Here is an 8,646-nt window from a genome sequence, read left to right on the forward strand (position 1 = left end):
GGGACCTCTCATTACTTCAAATGTGGTGTTTATTCACAAAGGACGCCTTCCTACTACATGGAATCACGTTGGAAGGGAATCAAAGTCCTTAAAAAAATGTGATTGAGATGAAGGGGAAAGCAAATGAAAACATGCATATGAAACTTTGTACTGTGTTGTATATACTTGGCTTCTTGTGGTTTAACTTATTAATGAAATAAATGGGTGAAGTAGATATTTGTGAAAGAGAAAAGTGTTCCTGCGCAGCTGCGCAGGGATTTACTTGCGCATTAGTGGCTTATAAAGCCTCCCATTGGTTTGTATATCGAGTCCACTTTTGCAGGTCCACAAAGAGTGACCAATGGGAGGCTTTATAAACCACTAGGGAACCACATTTTATACCCCAGAACCACTAGAGAACCACATTTTCTACCCCGGAACCACTAGGGAACCACATTTTATACCTCGGAACCACTACGGAAGCACATTTTATACCCCAGAACCACTAGGGAAGCACATTTTATACCCCGAAACCACTAGGGAAGCACATTTTATACCCCAGAACCACTAGGGAACCACATTTTCTACCACGGAACCAATAAGGAACCACATTTTATACCCCGGAACCACTAGGGAACCACATTTTATACCTCGGAACCAATAGGGAACCACATTTTCTGCCCTTAAACCACTAGGGAACCACATTTTATACCCTGGAACCACTAGGGAACCACATTTTATAATCCGGAATCACTAGGGAACCACATTTTATACCTCGAAACCACTAGAGAACCACATTTTATACCACGAAACTACTAGGAAACCACATTTTATACCCCGCAACCACTAGGGAACAACATTTTCTACCCCGGAACCACCAGGGAACCACATTTTATATCCCGGAACCAATAGGGAACCTCATTTTCTACCCCGGAACCACTAGGAAACCACATTTTCTACCCGGAAACCACTAGGGAACCACATCTTATACCACGGAACCACTAGGGAACCACATTTTATACCTTGGAATCACTAGGGAACCACATCTTAGACCACGGAACCACTAGGGAGCCACATTTTCTACCTCGGAACCACTAAGGAACCACATTCTATACCCCGGAACCACTAGGGAACCACATTCTATACCTCGAAACCACTAGGGAACCACATTTTATACCCCGGAACCACTAGGGAATCACATCTTATACCACAGAACTACTAGGGAATGACATTTTCTACCCCGGAACCACTAGGGAACGACATTTTCTACCCCGGAACCACTAGGGAACCGCATTTTATACCCTGGAACCAATATGGAACCACATTTTATACCTCGGAACCAATAGGGAAACACATTTTCTGCCCTTGAACCACTAGGAAATCACATTTTATACCCTGGAACCACTAGGGAACCCTGCCTTAAACTCCGAGTCGGAAGTCCGAACCAATGGTCGGACTTCCGAATGGAAGCCAGTAGAAATGGCAAATCGACTGGTTTCCGTCGGAGATCCGAAGGTTGGTTCGGACTTCCGAGTCAGAAGTCCGAAACAAACGTCGGAAATCCAAATGAAACTAGTAGAAACGGAGCTTTATCACGTTGGCAATGGAGTTTTTTTTTCAAAACTACAGTGGCAATGGAGCTTTATCACGTTGCAAATGGAGTTTTTTTTCAACACTACAATGGCAATGGAGCTTGGAAACGTTAGCAATGGAGTTTTTTTTTTTGAAACTATAATGGCAATAGAGCTTGGGTAACTTGCCAAAGGAGTTTTGACGTTAGAAAAGCTTAAGGAAGAAGAAAACAAAAAGGTCAAATGAGTATGTGAGAGATGAGTATGTGAGAGAGAGATGGGTAAAAAGAAGGTTTTTAAAAGAGAAGGGTATTCTTGTCATTTTCTGTCCCTGTCAAGACCTGACAGCCCCTCTTTCATTGTTTTGAAATATCTACCCTTCATTCACAATTTAACAAAAATTTTACATTTTTTTAATAATTTTTCCAAAATAAAACTTTATGTGAAAAAAAAATTCCAGGGTCCGGTAGGTTTGCAATTTTCCCTGAAAAAAGGGAATTTTTTTGAATTTGGAAAAACTGTTCCAAGGAAAATGAGTTTATCGATTGGAAGAATTTTTTTCCCATCCGATAAAACTTTTCCATGGATTTGAGAAGAAGACCATAGATACACGGTAGTCAGTACTCAGTAGAGCATCGTGATGGGACCCACATGACCCTTGTTCCATTCCAAACAGACATCCCATGCATAAGATAAAAAGCACTAGAAGAATCAACGGTTTAAGATGTTTTGGCAGAACTGTGTAGCGGCCTGGAAGGCCATTTGCATTTACACTGAAGCAGAAGGTGAAGCTGTGGAGAAGTTCAAGCAAGTGTTCAAGGAAGAAAGCTTTCCTCCTGGTGCATCCATCTTATTCACACAGTCCCCTGCGGGTGCATTGACGGTGAGTAATATTAAATATGAGCAGGTATTCGTCTTTCCTTGTTTATTAAATTTGAGTCGGTAGGATTTTATATGGTGCCCGAGTGAAGTCTAGTAATATTAAATATGAGTAGGTATTCCGTCTTTCATTGTTTATTAAATTTGAGTAGGTGGGATTTTATATGGTGCCCGACTGCAAGACGTCCCGCCCTTCATATTTGATCCAACAACAGCCCACTTTTTAAAAGGTGGTTGTTGTTTGATAACTCCCCCTCATCACTGTGGACTTCCCAAGAGTCGACTCCTTTTTATCTAGGTCACGTTCAGTCTCTTTTTTCGTTGTGTTCTGCGTTTTGCCCTATAGAATCAATATAATCTCGTTTGACTCATCAGAATTATGACTGTGTAAACCAAGTACTCAACCGCATCGTACTGAGTCGAATAGGATTTTCTGATGCCATGTTCCATGCTGCATCCGCGCTTTTAAACACTGGTTCGATTAAATATCAAGAGCAGTACCTTAATTTGTCATATCGCTTGCACTGGACTTCACGCTCGGGCATCATATAATTTCTCATTGAAGATTCTTCTTTCCAAGAAAAGAACAACTTTGTTTAAGGAGGTAACCAAATTATTAAAAACTAATTTAATAAAGTTTTTTCTTAGAAAAGAAAATGACTAGATCGAAACACGCCCTTCTCTTGAATGGAAAAGAATTAAATTAAATGGGAAAGAATCACAAAAAACCCTTGTCGATCGAAAAGATCGATGAGATCCGAACACACCCTTATGTTGTGGTTTTTTGTTCTGTATTTTTTCCCTCTTTTTTCCTCGCTCCAACTTGAACCCAATCCGTTCCAACCCAACCCCATTTGGAAAATCGGGTTGTGTTAGGTTTGAGATATTTAAAGCCAAATTGGGTTTGGGTGTTCTAAGGCTCGGATTGGGTCAAGTTAGGATTTAGATTTTGGTAGGGATGCAACTCGGGTTGGATTGGATCGGGGTGAGACAACCCTAACCCAACCCAAGTTACCATTCTCTCAACCCTAACCCAAGCCGCCTGTAAATCTCTCAACCCTAACCCCACCCATCTAACCCGAAATGGGGTCAGGTTGGTTCGGGTTCACCTAGGACCGGGTTCACCTAGGACCAAACAGAAAAATTCAAGAACAAAACACAACCCAAAGAAAATCAAGATAAAACTAGACAGAGGTCGGATTCGGAACGCCAAGGCCTCAACCCTAACCCAACCCAAAAATTAAATCGGGTTGGCTTTTCCCAACTCTAACCCTTACCCAACCCAAGGAAATGCCAATCCAACCCGAGCAAAAATCTTGTTGAAGCCGTCGGGTTCGGGTTGAGCCCGACCCAAGTTGCACCCCTAGATTTTGGGGTCTTTGGGTTGGACTATGGTTCGCCTCAGCCCGGCCTGAGATGCACCGGAAATATCATACCCACTCTATTATATTGGGTGTGCCTCATTGTATTACAATGAGGTTGCCCCTGCTAATACCATCTTTATAAAATAAAAATAAAAAAAGTAGATTGTTGGGACTTGGGTAGAACTCACTCCTGAGAGCTAGACGTTAAGGGGAGGGTGCCCAAGTCCTTATAAGCCCATCTAAATCTCTTTTATTACCTTTCTGATGTGGGATATTTGCTTTCACGTGGAACCCCCAACATAGATATCACTAATCTTATAATTTTCTTCTCCTTTAGATTGCATTCTCCAAAGATAGTTTCATACCAGAAGGGGGCAATGCAATTATTGAGAACAAAGCATTGTCAGAGGCAGTTTTGGAATCAATTATCGGCTGAGATGGTGTTTCGCCGGCGGCAAAGTGGAGCTTGGCAGAGCGTGTGTCTGAAATATTGGAGGATTTTGATGCCGAGAAAACCCAAGTGGAAGGAGGTTGTGGCAAGCCATTGGATGAAATTAAGGTTTCTGTATAGGGGTGACAACGGATCCACTTCGGTTCGGATCTACCGATCCATTCAAATTCCTTCTCGGTCGGATCGGATTCGGATTGTTCTTCGGATCCTAGTTTCCACGTCACGATCAAAATCCATTTTAAATAGGACCGTCCATCGGGTGTCCTATTATGTCCTACTAAGCTTAGTACACAATTAAAGTTTTTTAAAAAGAGTTAGAATGTCAGTCCACCATAATGAAAAGCAGTGATCGACTTCAAAGAAATGACTAAAAACAGGGAAAATAATATGTATCCACTATCTAGTATTCTAAGAAGATAATAGAAACCAAAAACTTAGCAAGAGTTTTCCGTGCTTACTGCTCGGATGCTGGGAAGGCAAAGTTGTGGCGATGGCGAGGGTGAGAGCAATGACTAGGTACAGAACATTAATGTCAGTGGAGTAGATGGGTTAGGGTTACCGATAGGATGATGAGATGTTCGTTCTACAAATGGGGAAGGGTTACTTACACGGGAAGGAAGAGGAGATTTATTTCGAAAAGGAAAAAGGAGATTTCGTTCAATAAAGATGGAAGCTGATAACTACTAAAAGAATATGGCTATTTTGACGAGAATATCCCCACTTAACATTGATGTTGTAATTATTTTGAGGGTATTTCTGTAAGATGATTTCGGATCGTGATTGTCCCTAAGGACTTTCGTAGCATGCCTGGATCTGATCCAAAATTTTTCGGATTATATGATTGGGAATCCGAAATATGCCCATGGACCCTCTTGGTATGATTATATCCCATTCATTAAAGTTCGGATTCGGATGGTCCATTGGACCGTCTGGATCCATTGACAGCCCTATTTATGTATGAGGAAATTAAGCTCAATGGTTTGTTGTTTATTTACTTCTATGGCTTCTTGTAATATTTTGAGGGAATTGCTAGCGTCCATCGCAAAAGGGTTTTCGTGGTTGGTCACACGTCAGACCAGCCGCGAAAACCCTTTTGCGATGGATCTTAGCAAATCCCATTACCAGAACTTTCATATATGGGTTTTAGTTGTACTTTGAATAAAGCTTGTAATAGTGAACATTTTTGAAATAGTATTGCAAGGATATCTTTACTGTATTAGGGTTTTAGTTCTACTTCTAATAAAGCTTATTTCGCATTCCAATAAGGGTTTTTTGCCCGAACAAAACTTTGGTCAGGTCGGGGTATGAGTAAAGTTACTCAGACCCCTGTAATAGCAGAGGTGTGAATTCCATGCTTACTTTTTATTTTCAGAAGTAACTGATATTTCCACATCCCTTGCTATTAGACTATTAGCAACGGATCTGAGGTTCCTGAGACCCGACCTAAGCCAACTTTCGTTCTTTATATATGTGCTCGCTTTGCAAAAACATTGCTAAACATCCAAAAAGTCATACTTATAGAGTAAGAAATGCCCTAAAAGCAAGGTATACATCTTTTAGCCTGAGCTAATTATTAGTAATATGAGAGACAAGGAAAGGAATGTCGTTATTAAAATGATGGAGCACATATATTCATTCCCTTGTTTTGATAATATCACTCCTTACTCTATTAAACACCTTTTTGATTGTCTCTTGATAATATCACCCTAGAATTGAGTTATTTACTATTACACGATGAAGTTTTGAAAAAATTACATGAAAATATTGCTTGGAAAAACTCTTAGAAATGCTAATTTATAAAATAAAAAAAGGGCGATGATATTGTCACCCCCCCTAAATTACGCATTCGCTCCCCTTTTGGCTTGATTTGACGTCAAAAAGCATTAATAAGGGGGGCGAATGCGTACGCAGGGGGGGTGACAATATCATCGCCCTAAAAAAAACTTCTACGACAAAATTTGCCCCCGGGGTTACTTTTTAGGCTCACTAAGCAAACTACATTTTGGCGCCGACTAAGCAAATTTAGGTCCGACTAACATTTTTGAGATTTGACTGAGTGGGTCCGACTAACTTATTTTGGGGTCGACTAAGAAATTTTTGGAATCAACTAAGCATTATATTGTTGGGTCCAACTAACTCATTTTGGGGCTGACTTAGTAAAATTTAGGACTGACTAAGCAAATTTTGTGACCGACTAAGCAATTTTTTGTCCGACTAACATATTTAGGATCTGACTAAGCAATGTTGGATCCGATTAAGCAAATTTTGGGACCGACTAACTCACTTTGGATCCAACTAACTGAATTTGGATCCGACTAAGCAAAATTTGGGTCCAGCTAATAGATTTTGAATTTTGCCTCCTATGGACTGAATTTGGATCCGACTAATCAAAATTTGGGTCCGGCTAACAGATTTTGAATTTTGCCTCCGATGGACTGAATTTGGATCCGACTAATCAAAATTTGGGTCCGGCTAACAGATTTTGAATTTTGCCTCCGATGGACTAAATTTGGATCTGACTAAGCAATGAATGACTAATCATTTTTGGGGCCAACTAATTCATTTTGGGTCCGACTAACTCATTTTGGATCTGACTAAGCAAATTTGGGTCCGACTAAGCAATTTTCGGTCCAACAGAATTTGGATTCAACCATTGAAAATTGGGTCCGAGTAACTGAATTTGGATTCAATAAGATAATTTGGGTCCAACATGATATGACGGTGCCCAAAAGTACATGCATTCATGTCGGGCAATTTGGGTGCTATTCACAATTGCGAATAATCGGAATCCGCATTAAAATAAGGGAAGTGATATTTACGCCCCTTTTGATCACCAGGGACACCCAACGACAGTGTATCAATGGCAAAAAGGGAGATGATGTACTTTATGTCAAAAAAATCCAGTGGCTCTGATTGCAAAGTACACTGGCGAATGGGTGTCCCTGGTGATGAAAAGGGCGTAAATATCATTTTCCTTAAAATAAATCTGACCTTTGTATTTTCCTAAAATTCAGTATGCAATGAACACACAATTAGAAATCGACCAAAATGCCATTGCATGTCTTCTATAGAAATTATTATTATTATTTTGATTGGTAAGCTGGGGTTAGGCTGACCTCTACCAGATATATTAATAATAATAAAAGAGAGATACATCAAGGAATAAAGAAAAAACAACCCCACACATAAAGGGGGACAAACAAAAGAGCAAGCCCCAAGATGAATAGCACAAAGAGGGGACAAAAAAATGACAAACCAAAGATTAAGAACAGCAACAAAAGCATAAAAAACATGCAAGAACAGCCAACCCAAGACAAAAACCAAACAGATGGAAAACCAAGGACCGGCCTTCAAAGGCTCCTCCCAAATAAAAGCTTAGAAAGAGGAGGAATGTCACAGATTGGAGGAGAAAGGAAAGCAAGGGTAGAGGGCTTGTTTTTTTTTTTTTTCCGAGTAACCCTTTGCCAAGATCCATGATCTGCGAGATGATTTTGGTGCTGGTTGCACTCCGTAGTGGGGGATGGATCGGTTTCAGAGTTTTCAAGCGCAGCAAAGCGATTAGAGTGAAACATGATTTTGGAGGGGGGGGGGGGGGCAATGAGGCCTTTGATGCATTTAGATATTATGAAATATTTATTTAAATTTGATTCCATTCCAACAGTCTGGAAGGTACCAAACGCTAGATTCTAGATGAATTCAAGTGCTTACACAAACTCTAGAATTGGAATTGCTATTCCGTTTACAGGGGGAATTGGAATTGGATTGGAATTTGATACCGATTCCCGATTCTCGCAATACAAACACAAACATAATGTGGCCGCGTCCTACTAAAGGATTTCCCCATTTAGTAGGACGATCTACAGGGGTACTGCACATTATGGAAACTTCTATAGATCGGAGGGTTAAGATCATCCTATGGAAATTATTTTTTGGGCCACAAAATATTTAAGTTGTGGCAGGACAAATGTATGGTTTGGATCACCCTATGGATTGGCCACACATCATATAATTTCTTGCATTTAGGCCAGGTTTGGATTGCAAGAATTTTGTAGAAAAGTTTGGAATGGGAAAATTTTCCTCCTCCTTTTTTCACATAAATAGAGGGACCTTCTATTTATCATGGTATCCCTCTAAATTATCCATAATCATATCATTTCTCTGTCAAATGTGAATAACTTTTTCTTTTTTTTTGTTTTGTTCTGTCGTAAATATTTTTCTTGCAATTCAAACAGGCCCATTTTAGAAAGTACCCACAATTTGTTCTTATTTCCCCACATTTTAGAAAGTATAATGTATTTACAATTAACCATAACTTTTTTACACTAGAAGAGGGTGGGCCCAAGGAAGAAAAGGGGGGCAAATATATCTTTTGCCCTTTTAGAATTGAGACAGCCACTAAAAA

The 8,646-nt window shown here is 40.0% G+C and overlaps 1 pseudogene; it reads left to right on the plus strand.

The window, feature by feature from the left end:
- Positions 1–1,458: 1,458 nt before the first annotated feature.
- On the plus strand, positions 1,459–4,229 carry LOC143891939 (chalcone--flavanone isomerase pseudogene; annotated as a pseudogene).
- Positions 4,230–8,646: the final 4,417 nt, after the last annotated feature.

The sequence above is a fragment of the Tasmannia lanceolata genome, unplaced genomic scaffold, assembly GCF_043159265.1.
Source record: "Tasmannia lanceolata isolate RefF3 unplaced genomic scaffold, GAP_Taslan_0.1 ptg000002l, whole genome shotgun sequence".
Classification (NCBI taxonomy): Eukaryota; Viridiplantae; Streptophyta; class Magnoliopsida; order Canellales; family Winteraceae; genus Tasmannia; species Tasmannia lanceolata.